Source organism: Silene latifolia, chromosome X (assembly GCF_048544455.1).
Source record: "Silene latifolia isolate original U9 population chromosome X, ASM4854445v1, whole genome shotgun sequence".
Classification (NCBI taxonomy): Eukaryota; Viridiplantae; Streptophyta; class Magnoliopsida; order Caryophyllales; family Caryophyllaceae; genus Silene; species Silene latifolia.
The window spans coordinates 23795729-23818464 of NC_133537.1; the positions used below are offsets into that span (position 1 = coordinate 23795729).

The 22736-nt window shown below is 38.8% G+C and overlaps 1 long non-coding RNA gene across 1 annotated transcript; it reads left to right on the plus strand.

Moving 5' to 3' along the window:
- The first annotated feature begins 21785 nt into the window (after positions 1-21785).
- LOC141621295 (uncharacterized) lies at positions 21786-22528 on the plus strand. The gene is made up of 3 exons (XR_012532199.1): positions 21786-22116; positions 22201-22355; positions 22457-22528. It is a non-coding gene; the product is annotated as an uncharacterized LOC141621295 (long non-coding RNA).
- Positions 22529-22736: the final 208 nt, after the last annotated feature.

The window sequence follows — 22736 nt, forward strand, 5'->3', positions numbered from 1 at the left end:
AGAGGCGGTCCTTCCACTTGAATTGGAGATCCCTTCTCTTCGTATGGCTGTTCAAATGGGTTTGGCGTAAGGCGAAAATGACAAGCTGCGTTTGGCCGAACTCGAAGCTCTTGATGAAAAAAGGCTTGATGCGCAGCAGAAATTGGAGTGCTACCAGGCTCGGCTATCAAGAGCGTTCAATAAAAAAGTTCGTCCTAGATCTTTTCAAGTTGGCGATATGGTCTTGGCAATTCGAAGACCCATCATAATGCCTCGTAAAGCCGAAAGTAAATTCACCTCCAAGTGGGACGGACCGTACGTTGTGCAAGAAGTCTACATCAACGGCGCGTACAAAATTGTCGATAGTGATGGAGTACGTGTTGGTCCGATCAACGCCAAGTTTTTGAAGCGCTATTACGCGTAAGACAACGATTCTGCAATAAGCTCCTAAGCACGAGCCTAAACTGCACACCCAAAACAAAAACAAAAACAAAACAAAAAAAAACGTTTTCCCAAAAAAAAAAAAAAAAAAAAAAAAAAAAAAAAAAACGATCCAAACAACAACAACAAAAAAATCCCTTTAAGGAACTACGTTGGCTTGATCCTGCGAAGTATGTTACTTTGTAGGTACGTAGGCAGCTTAAGTAAAATACTTTTACTTAGGTGCGGCCAAACCCCCCCCCCCCCCCAAACAAAATCAAAAAACCGCACACTCTTAAGTGTCAAAAGAAAAACATATCTAAGACAAAGAAAAAAAAAAGAAGATACAACAAATGACATCATAGGAGCCACTGCAAGTTCTTCAAAGTTTCATAAGCTTCAGTGAAAGTTTTCTCAGCATGTTCAATCTTCCCGGCTTCTTCTTTTGCAGTCGTCATACGTACTTCCAAAGAGGACTTATCGTGAGTCAAAGTCTTGACAATTGAGGTTCGATCGAGTTTCTTCTTTTTTGCAGCAGCAATAGACGCAACCGACTGTTGTTTCCTCGCCTGTACTTCTTCCAATTCCTTCTTCAACCGCTCTTTCTTTGACGCATCTTCCTCGAAATTCCTTTGGAAAGTCTCGAGTTCCTTTGTTGCTTGAGCTTCCAAAGATGCGGCACTCGAAATACGGTCGTCGATATCCTTAATCTGTTCCTCAAGCTCCAAAGGATGAGGCTGATTCATCGTGTATTCTCCTCCCACAGTTTGAAGTTGTAAAGCAGCCTTAAAATAATTCTCCACATGGGCACGAAGAGTGGAGACATCAACATTCTTTGACCTGAAATACTCAAAGACGGCTTCACAGTCCTTTTCAAGTGCTCGAATCTCGGCAATGGGAGATGCCAACAACTTTGCTCGCAACTTGTTCGCCATAGACAAATACGCTTGTCGCTCAGTTTCAAGGATCATGTTTTCTGCGAAGGAAACTTCTTTGGTTGGACTCATAATGGCATCAAACATCGCTTTCTCTGTAGGACTATCGGGATTTAATACAACATGAAGGTCTGAAAAATCATCAACGGTGCTCAACAAAGGCATGAAACCCTGCAAAAAAAAAAAAAAAAAAAAAAAACGGGGTTAATGATACATAAAAAAAAAAAAAAAAAAACATTTACCTCTTCAAGGACGGGAAAGTCTTCAGTTGAAAGAAACCCGTCTGCTTCAGGAACGTCGTCAAGAAGGTGCCGAATACTAGGTTCCTCAGCCTTGTATCCAAACGATCGAGTGCTAGTGGGATTTTCTTTTACAATCTCCTTCACAGGAAGACCCTCTTCGTCCAAAGACGAACGAGCAAGGTTAGGAGTAAGCTTCACCTTCGAGGGAACCGACAAAGGCGTACAAGTTGCATCGTTCAAATTTGCGTCGTTCGAGTTGCTCTGACCCTTTGGTGGTGATGGCCTCTTCTTCAAAGTTTGATCCACCTGACTTCGAGCACGTTTCACTTTCTTTTTTTACTCTGCTACGGCATGACCCGCGGATGACTGGAGTGAGCTCTGTATAATCTTTGCCTTTAAAGGACGTTTCACAAAGTCATCCGAGCTCGCCAAGCCTTGAACTATGTCTCACTTTCTTTTCACAATTAGAATGGCATCATCGTCGTCGGGAGAATTAGAAGACCTTCTAGCCTCATTCAGAAGTGGAGATTTGGAAGACACTCTAGCCTCATTCAAAAGTGGAGATTTTGAAGACCGTCTGACCTCACTCCGAAGCGGAGATTTTGATGACTTTCTAACCTCACATGGAATTATTAACTCAGAAAATCGCTTCAACCACGTCGCATAAGCCGGAGTGACTGAAGTGCCAATTTTTGAATCTTCTCGCGGGATGATAAACCGTGAATTTGTTCTCAAGCAAATAGAGGTCATGAACAATTGGAAAAGGCGTTCGAGGTTGCCACCAAGAATATCACGATCAAGTACACCTGGAACATCCTGATGAAAACCCAGTTGTCGCGCAAAGCGATGAAGACTATACGGTTCAACGATGTAGTTGTCATCATGCCTTAAAGTTAAGACGCTGGCCGCGATGCAATAAGAAAGTCTTTCGGTCGACGCAGCATGTTACGGCCATCATCCTTGTATTCCGCATCTTCCTTAGTCCCATGAAATTTGGAGTGCCACGAAATCTGGGTGCCAGATCGAATCGGCTCTTTTGCCTCGGTAGACCGAAAAGTTTTGACAGCATTGAGACCTTGAAACTCTATCATAGTGCCTTCAACAAACGAATGGCTAACAGATCTATGTGAACGAAAGTATTTGGCAAGCCACCCGTGAACATAGTGCGCAGCAAAATGTCCATGATCCTTGCCCGGCGTTGCCGAAGTAGAAATGCCGTTCATACCTCGATAAATGCTCGCTAATAATCGTATGGCCAAAGAGACCATGTGGTTGCTCGCTAACAAAGAAGAAACATTAAAGACGCTCGCTCGTATGTGGCCTAGGTCACGAACAGGGAGAACAAATGCGCAGAGCCAACAAGAAAGGAAGGCTGCAAGATATGTTTGTCGTCTCTCTACCTCCGGAACACCTAAAATAAGAAAGAAGTCATGAGTGGTCTCGTTCCATTGCGAAGGTTCTCCGTATGAAGAAAAATCTTGTCGTAGAATCGGAAAATGTGCCTTCCCTGTGGCATTAGATGAAGGAAAATACTTGGAGACGCCTTTAAACCAAAAACGACACCAGTCTTCAAAGGGTACTTTGCCATTTTTGTTTGCCAAAAGAGAAATCCGGTGGAACGCAGAAAATAAATACTTGCAACTTGGGGACAAGTACGGTTGATCGTTCTCATCAAAGCATTGGAGTTCTTCGACTGAAGGCAATACTTCATCATAAAATGAGCTCCTTAGAGGTAGTCCGGTGATAGAGCGGATATCCCAAAGGCTGATTGAAATTTCTCCCGTCGTTGTCAATAAAGTGTTAGTCTGTGGACACCAAAAATCGCAAAATGACTCAACTAGCTGACTACTGCGGCGGTAAAGGAAAAGTGAGGCGTAAACTGCATCATAAATGTAGACAGATCTCAAACTGTTGCGGCACACGCAAAGAATGTCTTCTAACCATTCCCAGTAGCGTGGAATATAAGAAAATTCATATCCGAAGTGAAAACTGCCGTTTCGTTGAGCTTCACCTCTGGAGCATCGAGAGTGTAAGAGCTTCGAGAAGGATAGTGTGTCAGCACTTTCTCGATGATGTGATGAAAGGAGCACCAGCAATGGTTTTTCAAGTTTCTGCCACCAGCAATCCAAATTTAACGGATATGTCAACGGTAACCACGACTCAGCAAAGGGACCCGTCATCGAAGGAAAGATGGTGTGTTTAACTCCATTATTTGCTTCGTCATCAGCACTGTCGACCGTCACTAAGTACTTCTTGCCAGTCGTCTTAGATTCGCTCGCCTTCAAGTGCACCATATCGTCCCCTGAGACAAAGACAAAACCAAATTACCACTCATATTTCCTAAAAAAAAAAAGGAAATAAAGAGGTGACATGTGGTGTGAACCACGTATTTCTTTTTAAAAAAAAATATATATATATATATATAAAGTGGTGTATGTGATGGGAATCACGGGTGACTTGGTGAAACAGACAAAAGCAATGATGACTGAAGTCATAATGTCAAAGTCTTCACAAAACTTCACAAAAGTTGTTACCCCTGCAAACCAATAGAACAACCCCCCAAAACCATTTCATTAAAAAGAAAGAAACTCAAAATAAATTAAGACCCCAAATTAAATGTCATTGGTCTGAAATTGGCTCAAATTTCACATGTCAAGTGAAATTCAAGCCCCTTTGAAACACAGTTCGTTCACCAATTTAATTGATTTCTTTGGTGGGTATCAAAATTGAAATCTGAAGACGAGTGATGACAAGTTAATTCTTCTTCTGGGATTCATGGACTATTCACCATCGGATTTCGGATTTCCAGAGCAGCTTTCACTTGGCATCATGTTATTCTTCGTCACGGCAGATTGTCGATGCGCTCCGACGGCATCCAGATTTCAAGCATAAAGTCGATGGCGCCGTCGTCAAAAGGGTTCTGCCGTCAACAAGCTAAGGGGTCGGTAAGGATGATGTAGTTTGTCTCAAACACCATCAACGAGTCAGTCGAAGGTCAAACGTCATCCTATCAACCATGCTTGGGCACAAGCTTCGCGGGTTCGGTGTTATGGCGTCAGTTTTGTCTATCGTCGCGGAGCTCGAATAAATTAAACCAATGTCAGTCCCGTCATCAAACTCAACAACCACCTCGGTTTCGCAGTCCACACGCCAAAAGAAGGGGTGAAAATTTGAACTTTGAGAACCTTGGACCGTGTCGAGGTAATGATGGGCATTGGGTTACGTGCAGCCAGTCGTGAAGCAGCAGTTCGGCGCCGAATCATCAGTGGTCATACGGTAATGTCAACTATCCTTATAGCGTCAAAAAACAAATAGTGCATACAATAAAAATTGGTTAGTGAAATTCGAATATTTGCTCACCTATACGTCGGAAGCGTTGGCTCGGTGCGGTATGAGAATGCTCTTCTGGCTTGTCTCAAAACTTGGTGAAGGCGCAGACTAAGGAGGGGCTTCGAGGTCACGTGATTCGGCTTCTCGTCGTCGAAAGTTGGGGCAAACTCGAGCTCTGGCGTTTCCAATGGTGTAAAATTATGGAGGCCTTCCCTTCCTTTTATACTTGAGCAACAAGAGAATTATGGAAACAAGAATTGGAGCAATAATATGGAAATTCATGTCCGGAGAGAATAATTCCTCTGTTTGGCATATTCAGAAAGTGGAAAACTAAGGAAACTGTAATTGGAAAGAAATAGCGCAAGGAAATAACCGTCTTTCCAAATGTTGGGTTCTGAGCTTTAATCAAGTTTCCAAATATTGAAAGCAAAGTGTGTGGTTTGACATAAGGATGTAAGACAAATACGGATACACACTCACAAATTTACAAGAAGATGGCCTACAGAATATGATCAAAACAAAATCGAGAAATGATATGGGTCAAGTTCGGACGGAGCCATAGTAGTGGATATGATAAGTTGAGACCCGATCATGCTTAAACACTCAAGTCGTGTACATGACCAAGTCTCGAGGGGGCAATTTGTAGGCACGAAAATTTTGTACAAGTACCACGTTGGAAGTCAAAAGTCAAAATGTTGCCACGTCGAAAGTCAAAGGTCAAAATATTGACCCGTCAAAGGATATACAAAATAATGTAATTAATTTGGACGAAATTTAGATAAAGTAGTCCATTTTTAATTATTTTAGTCGGGTTCGACTCTCTAAAGTGATAAAATCCGACAAACGGGTCAAACTCACTAAATGGGTCAAATACATTCAAATGGGCCAAAATGACTACCAAGTCCATTATAGAAATGCCAAGACTACCAAGTCCACCTAAGGTGTAAACAACCCTTTATGTTTTTCTATAAATACAAGCATTAGCTCTCATTTTGAGGCTAATCAGAAAATTACAAAGAAAATCACACTACAAACAAAACCTTTCTACAAAGAAACCCTCTCTACAAAAAATCCTCTTCCAAGAGAAAGCTAGAGAAAAAGAAATCTACTCTTCGATCCGACATCAAGCGTTCATCGCAGTCAACTGAAGAGAAGCAAATCAAATTCATCTAAGGAGAATCAAGTCTTCAAATCAAGACCCTCATATTCATCCGAGTGCGGAAATCGAATCAGTAGAATAACTAGAAGATTGTACCCGAAATCTTTAAATTAATAAAATTATTATTTTGTCGCATTCTTTTGTGTTTTCTCTACTTGTTTGCAGATATACACAAATTTGTTGCTACAGACACCAATGGCTTCACGCCTTCACCTCAATCTGAGCCATCCGTGGCTGCTCGGAATCACGACGCCGCTACATCAGCATCATGAGTCCCAGTACCGATGCCATTGGTTGGTATGGGCAGTGGATTGGGAGACGACGATGTAAAAAGCACAATGGCGAGGCATAGGGTTCGATGGCAAGTTGGATGAACACAAGGAGAAGGTAGAGTCGTCGTCATATTGGTGGTCGACGAAGGAGGCCGCAGCGGCAGCTACGCAACGGTTGGGCGGTGGATGGCAGCGAAGTGAATGAATGGACCAAGACAATGTTAAAAAATTAACTATGTTCAACCACAGAAAGCAGAGTGCGTGCACCGGCGAGGTGGCACTATGCTCCGGCGAGGTGGCTGACGACGGGTTGAGGTTGTGGATAAGGACGAGAGAGGTTACGTTGGATTGAAAAGTGCGGGGGGCCTGTTAGTTTGAGGAGACAGTGAGAATATATTAGATTTTTTATTAGTGTTATAATTGGGCTTGTTTCTTAGTATGTTCTCACCGTTCTCACCGAGTGATCGTTCTCACCGGATCTAAATCTATATATATATATATATATATATATATATATATATATATATATATATATATATATATATATATATATATATATATATATATAGAGAGAGAGAGAGAGAGAGAGAAGGGTTCTCATGAGTCCCTCATATCATATGAATCCCTAAGTCCATATAAGAGCCTTTGGATGAAGGGAATGGATGGATGAGATTGCATCTCAATGGATGGCCATAAATCTCCCTCCCTAATCTTGTACAACTTCTTCTAATTCTGTATAACTCCTTCACCATTCTAATCTCCCTTCTCACTTCCTCATAATTCACTCTCTCACATCTCTCTCATTCACTCATTCTCTCTCATTTTCCTCCCATCCTCTCTAAAAAAAAACAAACCCAAAAAAAAAAAAAAACAAACCCAAAACAAAACAGATCCCCACACCACCACCCCACCGACAGCCACCATTTCCCAAACCCGGCAGCCACCACCCCCACCGACAACCACCATTTCCGACCTCCAAACCGCCGCCTTCATCACTTCCAAACCGTCGCCTTCATCACCATAGATCCCCACACCAGATCTTTACGTGCCACCCTCCCTCAACCACCCCACACACAAGCATCACCGCACCACCACACCGAACCCACCATAACCCGCAACCACCACTACCCTCGGCTGGCCACCCTCCCTCAACCACCCCGCACACACGCATCACCGCACCACCACACCGAACCCACCATAACCCGCATCACCACACCGCACCACCACTGCCTCGCACCACCACACCAGATTTCCGCCGCCGCCATTCACCCATCACTTCCGTCTCAGATCTGATATTTTGTTACCTCTTCAATTTCTTTGTTTTTCTTCAATTTATTTTTTGTTTTGTTATTGTTTTGTTTTTGTTATTTGTTCATTTTTCAGATTTTTAATTGGTGTTAGTGTTGTTATTGTTATTGTTGTCGGGGTTGTTGTTTTCGTTGTTATTATTTTCAAAACCGGTTTTTTACATTATTTTTTCTTTTTTAAAATATCGTATTTTCAGATCTAGTATATTTTTTTCATATCTCTTATGTTAAATATCGTCTTATTTTATATTCTCTCATTATGTGTAGTTGTCGTCGATTTTTGATTTTAGTTTTGCTATATATTTTTATATAAAAAGATGAATTAGTGTAACTTTATTTTAGATTTTAGTTTTCCTATATATTAAATTGTTAATTTTTTTTATTTTAGAACTTTGTTGGAATTAAAGTTGTACTATTTTCGACTAAAGTTGTACTCTTTACGATTAAAGTTATACCATTTACGATTAAAGTTATACTCTTTAAACTGACAAATTTGTGTAATTTATACAATTTTGTGTAATTTATACAATTTTAGACTAAAGTTATACAAATTTGTACTAAAGTTATACAAAAAACTAACTGAAGTTATACAAATTTTTACTAAAGTTATACAAAACATGACTGAAGTTATACTATTATGGACTAAAGTTATACAAATTTGGACTAAAGTTACACAAATTTGGACTAAAGTTATACAAAAAATGACTGAAGTTATACTATTATGGACTAAAGTTGTACCCTTTAAATATTAAAGTTACAATATTTAGGATAAAAGTTATATCATTATGGATTAAAGTCATAAAACAATATTTAGGATAAAAGTTACTTCCTCCATTCTACAATGATCTACCCATTTACTTTTGGCTCAACAACCAAGGGAAGTAGATTAGTTGCAATTTGGCAGCTTAATTAACAAATAAAGTACAATTGATAATTGGTGGGGTAAGGCATAAACTTCCCACCAATTTCTTAATTGTACCCGGTTTTTCATGTAAAGAAGGAGTGCAAGTTGGTGTAAAACAGTGGGAAAAATGGGAGGGAAATGAAAATTTGGATGAACTTTTAAATCTCCCACCAAATTACATCACTTCAAAGATGTGATTACCAAGACCTCAAGTCATGTTTCACCAGCTATAATAGGATTAAATAACCAATGGTTCTCAAATAAAATTACACAAACTACTCTTAAACTTCTCAGAAAATTACAAGCATTACAAAAAAAAATTCAGTAAAATTACACCAACTATATTTGGGCTATGAAAAAACCAAATCTGACTGACGATCAAAGGCATAGAATCGTCTGCTTGTTGTTTGAGAGTTGCAAAAATGGTAAACCTGCCCATGGGAAGATGAATGAAGTGGCAAATAAGTTCAATGTCACAAGGAAATCTGTTTTTACTATATGGAGCACTTATTTTAGGTTTCTTTGAGTATTGTCATTAACTGTTGTACACCAACACAAAGACAACCTCTCAGTCAAGTGAAGACCTTCATTGAGGTAGAGTCTTACAAAGAACTTAGACAAATGACTAGATCATAGTGGATTGGGCCATGTTAGGAAATGGGTAGATCATTGTAAAACAGAATATGGAAGCCAAAGAACAACGATCAACCAAAGTAAACTAGTGAGTGATGATTCAACAAATGACCATTTTAACCCTAAAATTGACAAATTCTCCATCAAAACACGAAAGCAATGATAAACCGGTGAGTGACAGTTCAACAGATGACCATTTTAACCCTAAAATTGACAAATTCTCCATCAAAACACGTAAAAGCAATGATAAACGATGGTGATCGATTCAACAGATGACCATTTTAACCCTAAAATTGACAAATTCTCCATCAAAACACGTAAACAATGATAAACCGATTGTGGATTCAACGAGATGACCATTTTAACCCTAAAATTGACAAATTCTCCATCAAAACACAAAAACAAAGATAAACGTGGATCGACAGTTCAACGAGATGACCATTTTAACCCTAAAATTGACAAATTCTCCATCAAAACACAGAAACAGCAGTAAACCAGTGAGTGACAGTTCAACAGATAACCAGAGAGTCACAGTTCAACTAATGAAAATCAGCAAACACCAACAAAATCAGCAGTAAACACAACAAAATCAGCAGCAACACCAACATTCAAACCCAACAAACAAAGTTTATTACACTTGAAAAAGAGTAAAAGAAATGAACCTCCCTTAATCAATAATTTCGCTTCCTTTTTACAGTGGATCCAGAACGTCCCCCGGTAATACCCTTGGCGTCAACAATATCAACCCATTCAAAACAAAAACACAGTATTGTTAAGATGTTTACAGTAAACAAAACAAAAACTCAATGAATTTCTTGCATTTTCGGTGATAACTCAATAGATCTAAAGCTTTACCTGCATTTTCTTCCTTTTTCCCAAACTTTTCCATCATCCTGTCATAAAACTCATTGAATTTCTTTGATTTCGGTGATAACTCAATAGATCTAGAGCTTTCCACATCAAAAGCCTTCTTCTCAACAATTTCAACTCCTACATAAGAAAAACACAGAACTTATTCAATAAACCAAAACAATATGAAATCTTTCAGTAAATAAAATTAAAAAAGAAATCAAAATAAACATTATAAATCTTCGATTTACCTGCCTTTTCTTCCTTTTTCCTATACTTTTCCATCATCCTCTCATAAAACTCATTGAATTTCTTGGATTTTGGTGATAAATCACCGGATCTAGAACTTTCCAGACAGAGACCTTTTTCCAGCAACACATGCATGAACATCATCAACCAAAGAATCAGGAACAATGGTATTTTGATCACCATAAAAAGCCGATGTAACCTCAGCTTCATCATCACGATCAGAATCAAGTAGTGACCCATAACCTGAGTAGGTATCAGGAACCACATGTCCCACACCAGGTATATATAAACAATTATCTAGTGATTTACGGTACGAAGGTTTAGATTTAGGATCCATTAGTATGAGAAAGAGATAAAAAATGGTACGAAGAATGAAGAAAGGAAGAGCAGACAATGAGGAAGATGTAGAGTGAAGATCAGAGAAGAAGAAGAATGGACAGGCGGCGGAGAGGAAGAGAGTTTTTAGGGTTTTTTTGAGAAGGATCTAGAGAGACGGTTAGAGAGAGGGAGAGTAAATGAGAGAATATGAAATTAAATGATGATAAGGGGGGGTATATGGGAAATCTGGTGGGAAATGAGAAAAAAAGGAGGGAGTAATTAGGGGTTAATCGTATTATTAGTGTTAATTATAGGAAAATTAGGAGGTAAAGTAATGGCAATATTTGTAAATAAAGATGGGTAACAAGGACAACTTGGTCATTTTCTATACCCAAAAATAGAAACAAATGAAATGGGTAGATCAAAGTGAAATGGCCCAAATAGGAAAATGGGTAGATCATTCAAGAATGGAGGAAGTATATAAATAAGGACTAAAGTTATACAAAAATTGACTAAAGTTATACAAATATGGAATAAAGTTATACAAATAAGGGCTAAAGTTATACAAAAATGGACTAAAGTTATACAAAAATTGACTAGAGTTATACAAATATGGACTAAAGTTATACAAATATGGACTAAATTTATAAAACAGTACTTATATAAATTCAAATTTATAGTGTTGTTTTTTATTTGTTATTTTTTGTTGTTATACTTGTATTTTTTTTCATTTGTCAACAAAGAGAAATGAGAAAATAAAAGTTATACTTTCATTGAAGTTACACACATTTCTACTGGAGTTATACATTCGTTGAGTAGAAGTTATTCATATCGTTACTAGAGTTATACATTCATTGAGTAGAAGTTCAACACATTTCTAATGTAGATATTTGTATAACTTTATTCAATTTTTGTATAACTTTAGTCCATTTTTGTATAACTTTAGTCCCTATTTGTATAACTTTAGTCCATATTTGTATAACTTTAGTCAATTTTTGTATAACTTTAGTCCTTATTTGTATAACTTTAGTACATATTTGTATAACTTTAGTCCATATTTGTGTAACTTTAGTCAATTTTTGTATAACTTTAGTCCTTATTTGTATAACTTTAGGCAATTTTTGTATAATTTTAGTCCATTTTTGTATAACTTTAGTCCATAATAGTATAACTTTTGCCCATAACTGTGTAACTTTAGTCATTTTATATCATTTTTATATAAAAATGTGAAATATAAGATTAAAATCAACAAATTATAAGAATTTTTATATAGCTAAGATTAAAACAATAAATTTTATGAAAAATATTTTAGTAGATCTTAGATGAAAAAAAAAAGTATCTCACCAAAAAAAAACGAGATTTAAAACCCGAAATCTTAAAAAAAAAAAACGTATAACAAGAAGAGATTTGAAAAGAATAAATAACAACAAAAATTAACAAATAAAATAAACCGACCCCAAACAACAAATTTAACACAAAATCTGAAAAAAAAATGACGAAAATAATGAGACGCCAAATCTGGAAAAAAAAAACGAATTTATAAAAGTTATCGGCGGCAGCGGTGGTGGTGGCGATGGGTGTGGGTGGCGGTGGGGTGGCAGTGGGGTAGTGGTGGGTGGTGGTGAATGAAGAAGAAATGAATGAATGATTTTTTTGGATTTTGATTATTTTGGGTTTTTAGAGAGGAAGAAGAAGTGAGATGTAGAGAGAGGAGAAGGAGTTGTGATAATGAGATGATGAATGATTAGTGAGGTAGGTTAATTGAATTGATGAGTTAATTAGAGAAAAAGTGGAGGGATTAATTTGTAGCCACATATTGACATCAAATCCCTAGCGCTTTCATTTGCCCCATCGATTTAGAAGAACATGGACTCAAATACATATGGTGGACTTAATTGATGTATTTGAGTCCATAAGTCCTTCTAAGGGCCATTGGATGAAGGAAATGGAAGGCTAGGGAGGTGATGAAGGCGGCGGTTTGGAGGTCGGAAATGGTGGCTGTCGGTGGGGTGGTGGTGTGGGGATCTGTTTTGTTTTGGGTTTGGTTTGGTTTTTTTTTTAGTTTTTTTTTAATTGGTTTTTTTTAGAGAGGATGGGTGGAAAATGAGAGAGAATGAGTGAATGAGAGAGAAGTGAGAGAGTGAATTATGAGGAAGTGAGAAGGGAGATTAGAATGGTGAAGGAGTTATACAGAATTAGAAGAAGTTGTACAAGATTAGGGAGGGAGATTTATGGCCATCCATTGAGATGCAATCTCATCCATCCATTCCCTTCATCCAAAGGCTCTTATATGGACTTAGGGACTCATATGATATGAGGGACTCATGAGAACCTCTCTCTCTCTCTCTCTCTCTATATATATATATATATATATATATATATAAATTGAGTTGGGTAAAAGTTGGAATATTTTGGTTTGGTGGTTATCCTTGTTTCATCAGTTTCAGATTTGCGGATATGGTGAATTGTGAGTTGAAGAAGTGTTTTGGCGTTGTATTACTGTGTACTTGTGCAAAATATGTTTGAGTGGCTATGATTAATTCGCTTCTGTTTTATAAAATTATGGTTGTAATTGATAAATACTTGGATTTTGTCTGATTGCTAATCTCTCAATAAAGCATACAAAATTATGATACTTCGCAATATTAAATTAATCCTTGAATCTAATAAGCAATGTCATTTTGTAGCCAATATAATAAGTCGGTTTCAAAATCGAAAACTCGTTGTAGTTTATTAATGCACTCGTCTCTTGAAGCTTTTTTTGCATCACTTAGTATTGATGATCCTTCGATTGGACTGTTTGTTGATGGTCCTCTCTCTTTAATGCTTAATATCATTGACAGATTTGAAAACTCCATTCTCTGAGTTATGGTTTTTCACTTGAGGATGATGCTTTTGTTTGGAATTCTTGTGCTGCCTTTAACATTAGTTAATCAAACTTTGCAGAGATGGTCCAATCTCCAAGGACTGTGAATATTAGAGAAAGGCTGGCGTCGTATGATATCAAGATAAAGTTACCTGACAAAGTACAACAAAAACTTGCAGGCTCCGGCTTTGACCGACTTTTCAACATTGGGTTTAAATTACACTCCCACAAAAAACTGTTAGAAGTATTATACGAATGCTACAATCCTGAAACCCAAACATTTGTGTTCGGAGACGTTCAACTTTATTTTGGTCTTGAAGATGTTCTCTACATGACCGGCTTACCAATCGACGGTAGGCCCGTAGTGAGCACATCGGATGTAAAAATCGATAAGGCAACATGCAAAGAGCTACTTGGCCTGGAGTTGGAAGGCAATAAACTTACTTCCGACCAGTTGAGTGACTATGTGGAGAAACGTTGCCAATCTGTCAACGATCATGATGATTCCGAGGTTGACAAAACTTGCCGAGCAGTAGCTCTATTAGGGATAATACAGACCATAATTAAACAAGGCAATGGGAGCTCTTCGATCGAACTATCATGGCTCAATTTATTAAGAGATGTTAATGACATTCCCAAGTACGCATGGGGAGCTGCGTATTGGGCTAACACACATAGGTTTTAAGCAGAAAAAAAAGTCGAAAACCAGAACTCTCTTTGGATGCGTCTTTGCACTGGAGGTATTGTGGTTTGACTTTTTTTTTTATCTTTTTTGTTTTGTCGTTCTTCTTTTTTCATTCTTCTTCTTTTTCACTTCTTTTTTCAGATGTGGGTCTTCCTGCGGATCCCAAGTCTAGCAAGCATGGACCATCAGAAGAAGCTCGCCGAATTTAATGCAACGAGTTTTTCCCTGATGGCCGCTTGCGCAAAACAAATTCGGCGTGCTGCTATGTCCAATATGAAGAAACGTTTTTCTCGATCAGACTACTTACAGTTATTTAAATGTTTAAAGTCTGAAGATGTAAATGTGCTTCCACAACCTATAATCTATATTTATATCTGAAATTTATCCCTCTTACTGGTTTACTATTTGTGATAAGTTCAGATTGGTGTTTGAGAATAATAGTTAATCCATATTTATGATAGTAACCTGTTTAATAAGTGAGACTAAGTATGACATTACGATAATAATTATTCATATACCACATCTGTTAATATATGCAAACCTACGAACTTAAATAGCTAGTACCTTATTTTGAACAGGTATTGCCGTTGCCTCACCTAGGATTTTTTTATGTTCTTTACATACTCTACCAAGGGAATAAAGAAAAGAATTCCTACTACCTGTATATTCTTTGAGTCATTATTATATTTCTAGTTGTTGTAATGTCATTTTAATTTGTCTTTATCAATTTTCCCAACTAGCCATACCATTTCTAACACAACCCTAATGGTTTTGGGTTTTTGTAGGTGAATTGGCAACCCTACACCAATGTTGATTGATACGGTCGTTTTGTACCAAAAATAAATACCTAAGTTACTACTAACAGAAGTCAGTGGTAAGTAGGGTCGATCTCCACAGGGAGGCTAAGTTGCTATCTATCCTGTTTAATTCGGTGCATCGGTGTCACAAATATGGGGGTTGAATTGATTGTGAACTAAGTAAACTCGAAACTAGAGGCAAGAGAAGGGAATAAAGGAGATTAAAAATAAGAGAAAGGAAGTATGCTAGAAGTCGGTCTACCGTGGTAGCTATCGATCTTATACTATCGGGAATACTAAGGCGATTAGACTATTGATAAGAAGAGCTATGGTCGTCACCTTTCGGTCCTTAAACCGCCCTAGAGCGTAAACAGCTTAACTTTCGCCCTCACTGCAATACCCTATTGTAATTAAGCAAGCCTTCCCTTCCAATCTTTCGATCTAGGTCGGGGTTAACTAAATTTATGGTCTCCTCCATGCATTCATTCGAATGGGATAACAATTAAATTGCCTAATACAATCCCTATCGCAAGACTAATCTATATAAGTCAATTAAAACATCGCTACCACGGCTTCCCTAATCCTAACATACTAGGGGAATTAGCTATGCATAGTTAAGGGAGAACAAGAAATAAAGAAAGAACAAACAATAAACATTAAATTAAATTAAAGAGAGAAAAGGGAAGAAAGGATTACTGAAATAAATGATCCGGAAATGGAAGAACAAAAGTAACAGTAGCAGTGACCGAAGAAAAGGTAATTAGAGAGGTGAAGAAGGGGCTGAGTAACGTCCTCCTCTTAGATTTATTTTATAGCCTAAAAACATAAACCTAATCTAAGCTTAACGTAAATTGAGGCCCAATAGCTTGTAATTGCTCGATCGAACAGTTAAGTCACTCGATCGAACAGTTCCTGCGTCTGTTTACTCGATCGACCAAAAGATAAGGCTCGATCGAACAGTTGGCCACTCGATCGAACAGTTCTGCGTACATTTACTCGATCGACCAAAAGAAACTGCTCGATCGAGTGGTTCCTGGTTCCAGCTCGGGTTGGTCTTGTAATTTGGTCTTTGACTTGGCCTTTTAGCTCCCGAAATAGCTTCACGCATCCCAAGACAGCAATATTTCCCGCTCCAAATTATCTCTTCCTCCAAATGCATGCAAAACGGACGGTAAATGACTTGATTTCACTACTTTATGGCTCATTCCTGCAAATAAGACAAGAACTTCCAAAGTATGCAATTCGGGGCATATTCGTAGCAAATAACTAATAAAATAGCATAAAGATGCGTGCAAGAATAGACTAAAAAGACTATATAAAATGCACGTATCAAATCTCCCCAAACCAAACCTTTACTCGTCCCCGAGTAAACTAAATGCAACTAAAGGAACGGAAAAAGATAACTCAGAGCTAGCTTAACTTGTCTACTTGAACCAATTTAATGCAACAAAGATTAATAGTTTAAGCTAAGCAGTCGATACGCAAACGAATTATGAGCTGTCCATAAATAAAGCTGACCTATCGACCTTGCAAGACTAACAAAATCGGACTCTCACGTGGTCACTCTTCTCTCATGAAGCAAAGGGTGAATAATATATGTAAAAGAGAGAAAGAGAAACAGTCACTCACCTAGACTGCGACCTACATAACATGCATGCAACAAAAATGATAGACGATTCAAGTACTACACATACATTCCAACCAACAATGTCCGTCACAGCTGAGGGCTTACAAATGATATGGGAAAGTGAGGTTCAGGTGAGAAAAGGCAAAACAAATTATGGTAGTGTGGAGGTAAAGCGTCAGGCTAGTTCCTAAACAAGACCATATAGGACCATCCAAATCTCAACTGACTGAAAAATCAAACACAAGTGCCCTTCTTTGGCACAAAACTCACTACTCAAAACACAATCTCCTCAAAAAGATATGAATAAAACGGAGGAGTGAGACCGTCACAATATAAAAGTGAACACATACGGTCTCAAAATCAAACCAGCTCAAATATTCCAACTTTTCTTCTTCTGGTTACTTCACTGTATAACGTGATTTTTGATGATTCAATTTTTTTTCTTTTTTTTTTCCTCTTTTTTTTCACGTATCACTTTTTTTTTTTTTTCAATTTCTTTTTTTTTTCTCTTTTCTTTTCATCCTTCCTTCCTTTATTTTCCACCAACTCCAACAATACACACGAGCCAAACTTGAAGACGGAATAAACATACCACAAAAGACATACTAAACTAGCTTGACTAGGCAGGCTTAATTTTGGATGTAGCTAATGGGTCAAAAAGGCTATATTTGGCTAAAGTGGAGCTAAATGGGTGAAAAATATAAGAAAAGGGGAAAATTTATAAGCACCTCCCTGCATGTGACACCGACCACAAAACCGAATGTATGCATTTGACAAGAAATCGAATGTCATAAAAGTGCAAAAATAATGAACATGCTATGCAAGGAGTACTACTCTCAATTCCTACATGAACCGGTCATGAATGTCACCAGTTATAAGGCTCTAAAACTCAGAAATTGTAGAGTAGGTTGCCAATTTATCAGGTCAAGTCTAAACAGTCAGCTAAATTTGAACAAAAACTCGTAGAAATGCGCAAGACTCAGCTAATAAGTGTCAATAAAGTGCAAGGCTCAAGTAAAAAGACAAGTTAAAGTGCAATTTCATCACGGAAATCTACCGTTCCGACTCAACCTATATGCAAAAATAAACGTGAATATTTTTTAAAAAATTGAAAATTTTCAATTTTTATGAGATTTTTGATTTTTATTTTTGATTTTTATGAAAATAAACAACAATGCATACTGAAATTAAACGTGATAACAGAAATGCAATAAAAACAAGATGCAGACACAGATATGGATGCATAACCTCCCCAAACCAAACTGTACAATGCCCCCATTGTACCAAAACATGGAAAGGAAAATGCAAACTAAAGGAGGAAGAGAGTAAAAGCGGAAAACTTACAAGACGTCATAAAGAGGGGACCTCCCCAAACCGACCATGAACATGGGAGGTCAAAGAAAGTCAAACAGTAGCTCCATAGACGGAAAACAGCAGCTGGGAGTCAAAACTACTCGATCGAGCACTTGGAACAGCTCGATCGAGTGAACTGGTGCATGGAAGGACTCGATCGAGTAAGCATGGGTTTGGTTCTGGTCGATCGAGGACATTATCACTCGATCGAGTGAAAGCTGCCTCAAAAAGTGCTCGATCGAGCACAATATCATACGATCGAGTACTTTGACCTGCAAAACACGCACTTAAAAGCAAGAAATACATGGGAAGTTCATAAAACAGTGTCTAAAGTTCAACAAAAAGCTAAAGAGAAATAAATAGTTCAACAAAAGTTCAATAAAACAGTCCGGCCGCCTCCTGAGAGAGCTGGGTTTATGAGGTCCCGCACGACCTTTTTCTAGATCATCCAAAAGCACAAATCATCGGCCTACTACTAGGCCTCGACTCGGACGTGGTAGCCTCGGAATCGTCAGCGGACATCCGGCCTCCAAAGCTTGGCAATGTAGGAACAATGACTTCCCACAAAGATCCAGGGTCCCAATCTATCACCTCATCACGCAGCTTTTTCCTAAACGGCGTAGCTTTATCAACACCTCCTCCTGGGTCGTCTATCCAGGCAGTTCCGTACTTCATGCTAGGAGCACCCATCTCACCTCCCGGGTCTTTGAACTTGTCAAGACTTGTAGAAAGAGAAACAAAGACATGTTCCTCCAATTCGCTCCCAGAATAGGGCGGAGGTGTCATGAAAGCAGCAATAATATGTGACTCAGAAGGGCTATCAGACGGTGTATCAAAGGACTCTTCATGAGGGACATCATCACATGGCGTGATGTGCATGGGTTCCCTAGGGTCATCAGACTTAGTAAAAACCAAGTCCTCCCCTCCGACCTGAAAGGTAAGTGTCCCAACCCCGACATCGATAATTGCGCCAGCAGTGCACAAAAATGGTCTTCCCAAAATAACGGGAATGTTGCGGTCTTCGGGTATGTTTAAGACAATGAAATCTGCGGGAATATAGAAATTCCCGATCCTAACAGGTACGTCATGTAAAGCTCCTTTGACCCGAACATAAGAATGGTCTTCATTTGAGCGATCGTTTTTAGCGTGTGAACTTAGTCAACCCAAATTTCAAGGCAAGAGACAAAGGTAAAACGCTAATACTAGCTCCTAGGTCACATAAAGCACTATCAATTGAATGGGTCCCTATTGAACATGGTATAGAAAAACGACCTGGGTCAGACATTTTGGGCGGGATCCCATTTCGAAGAAGTGCACTACACTCTTCAGTCATAGCAACATTCATTACCGCCTTAACATCACTAATATCCTTCTTAGACCAATTAATTTGACCAATAAATTCAGAATAAGAGGGTACCTGGGCAATCATCGCTTTGTAGTGATCAGCGACATTGAGATCTCGGATACGGTCCAGGAATGCACGGTGTGGTAGCAATTGTTGTGGATAAGGAACTTGAACAGAATAGGAGTTGACTATATGTTCCTTTTTATCGTCATTAGAAATAGGCATTATTGACGTATCAGTGCTGTCCATAGCAAGGCAATTCGATCGAGGTATCACAGTACTCAATCGAGAGCTTTCTTCACTCATATTGCTCGATCGAACAGTCACAGAGACTGTTCGATCCAGATCTTGTTCTTCAGCCGTGCTCGATCGAACAGACTTTGTGACTGTTCGATCGAGGTTCTCCTTCCCAGCAGTGATCGATCGAACAGTATCTGAGTCTGTTCGATCGTGGTGATCCCTTCCAGCTTCGTTCGATCGAGTGATGGGATGAAGAAGTTCACTCGATCGAGTTGATTTTTCACTCGATCGAGTGTCTGCATTGCACGCAGCAAGTATTAATTCCAAAAATTCGTCTAAATCATCCTCCGGGGTATCTTCATGAAACGGAATGGTGTCGGTGTTGATAGCATACACCGTCTCACATTCCTCTTGGATTTGCTCATATTGCTCGTGGGTTTGCTCGACAGCTAGTTGATTCACCCAAGCCTCTAGCTTCTGTATACGGATGGAAAATTCCTCACCAAGTGCCCTTATCATTGACTTAACTTTTTCAGCCTCATCATTCCGAGCAAGTGGGGGAATTGGTTGCGGTGAGAAGGAATAACAAGGCGGTGGGTAGCCTTGTCAAAGAACGGTTGTGGTCTAGGCCTCGGTGGAGGAGCAAGATCATAGTGATTACTACAACCCCAAGATTCTTTCCTCTCCCCATTAGTAGATCTTTCAGTTTGAGCTTCAAACTGAGCAATAAGTCGAGAGACGGACGTCATCTTGGCAAAAGGGTCGAAGGTACTCAAGCCTTCCCTTCGACAATCTCCTTCTAAAATCTGTCTAATAGACTTGTAAGACTTATCAAAACAGCACTAAAGAAAAAGATAAGAACGGCCTCAAGGTACTCAGTCTTCCCTTGAGGCGAAAAACAGACAAAATTAAAACAGATAAAAAGCGTCGCCTCCCCGGCAACGGCTCCAAAATTTGATACGGTCGTTTTGTACCAAAAATAAATACCTAAGTTACTACTAACAGAAGTCAGTGGTAAGTAGGGTCGATCTCCACAGGGAGGCTAAGTTGCTATCTATCTGTTTAATTCGGTCTGTCAGGGTGTCACAAATATGGGGGTTGAATTGATTGTGAACTAAGTAAACTACTGAAACTAGAGGCAAGAGAAGGGAATAAAGGAGATTAAAAATAAGAGAAAGGAAGTATGCTAGGAGTCGGTCTACCGTGGCAGCTATCAGATCTTATACTATCGGGAATACTAAGGCGATTAGACTATTGATAAGAAGAGCTATGGTCGTCACCTTTCGGTCCTTAAACCGCCCTAGAGCGTAAACAGCTTAACTTTCGCCCTCACTGCAATACCCTATTGTAATTAAGCAAGCCTTCCCTTCCAATCTTTCGATCTAGGTCGGGGTTAACTAAATTTATGGTCTCCTACATGCATTCATTCGACCGGATAACAATTAAATTGCCTAATACAATCCCTATCGCAAGACTAATCTATATAAGTCAATTAAAACATCGCTACCACGGCTTCCCTAATCCTAACATACTAGGGGAATTAGCTATGCATAGTTAAGGGAGAACAAGAAATAAAGAAAGAACAAACAATAAACATTAAATTAAATTAAAGAGAGAAAAGGGAAGAAAGGATTCTTCAAATAAATGATCCGGAAATGGAAGAACAAAAAATGTGATGGCGTGACCGAAGAAAAGGTAATTAGAGAGGTGAAGAGGGGGCTGAGTAACGTCCTCCTCTTAGATTTATTTTATAGCCTAAAAACATAAACCTAATCTAAGCTTAACGTAAATTGAGGCCCAATAGCTTGTAATTGCTCGATCGAACAGTTAAGTCACTCGATCGAAGCAGTTCTGCGTCTGTTTACTCGATCGACAAAAGATAAGGCTCGATCGAACAGTTGGCCACTCGATCGAAGCAGTTCTGCGTTGTTTACTCGATCGACCAAAAGAAACGCTCGATCGAGTGGTTCCTGGTTCCAGCTCGGGTTGGTCTTGTAATTTGGTCTTTGACTTGGCCTTTTAGCTCCCGAAATAGCTTCACGCATCCCAAGACAGCAATATTTCCCGCTCCAAATTATCTCTTCCTCCAAATGCATGCAAAACGGATGGTAAATGACTTGATTTCACTACTTTATGGCTCATTTCTGCAAATAAGACAAGAACTTCCAAAGTATGCAATTCGGGGCATATTCGTAGCAAATAACTAATAAAATAGCATAAAGATGCGTGCAAGAATAGACTAAAAAGACTATATAAAATGCACGTATCATTGATCTTCCCATCATCTATCAAAGGCAAAAGGCTTTAAGTCGATCTATCACCACAATATTCTGTTTGAATGTCATAGTAAACCATAATCCAACTGTTAGCTTGCGACAACTTTCAAACAACCATGACTCTACACCAAATAGTATGTGGTCAGAGTGGATTGATTTGCTCCCATGCCCCGGTAATGAAGTTACTGAGGAGGAGAAATAAAACCGCAGAAACAGTTGGGAAAAAAGGTGGGAACACTTGGTGCGTGCAGATGGAGATACAACTTCCTCCTTTGCGAAAACCGAGCCTCGCCAATTGCTTTTGACATTTGACAATCCTACTGAATTCCAGTATTTATATTTTTAAGACTACTTTATTTTTTCTTTTCTTTTTGTGTCTTCCGTTTTTTAATCATCTTCTTGTGTTATATGTAGGGTTCCAGACGAGGTATCCAAAAATCTATTCTCTTCTTTTGAAAACGAAGGGGGTGATGAGAGTGTGTCAATAGAGGGGTTATCAAGAGGAGGCTGCGAGTCCTAGTGCAAAGAGGCCAACGGAACATCCTGCCACCCGTAAGGAAAAATGAAAGGTAAGCTAATATGGAACATACCAGTTACCCCATAATTGTACACACATAAGACATGGTTTCATTTAAGCTTGTATTATGCTTATTTTGCTTTTTTTTTTCAGGACAAAGCGGCTACGAGTCGTAGTGAGAAGAGCCCATTGAAACATCCTGACATCCGTAAGAAAAACGGAAAGGTAAGCTAATATGGAACATACCAGTTACCCCATAATTGTACACACATAAGCTTGTACTCTGCTTATTTTGCTATTTTTTTTCAGTATAAGCAGGATGAGAGGAAGAGAAAATCTCCTAATCATGAAGGTTCGGCTAATGCGAAGAAAACAAAGCAAGATCATAAGAAAAATCCTATAGCCTGTCATACAAGGCTTGGTAGAGCGGTTA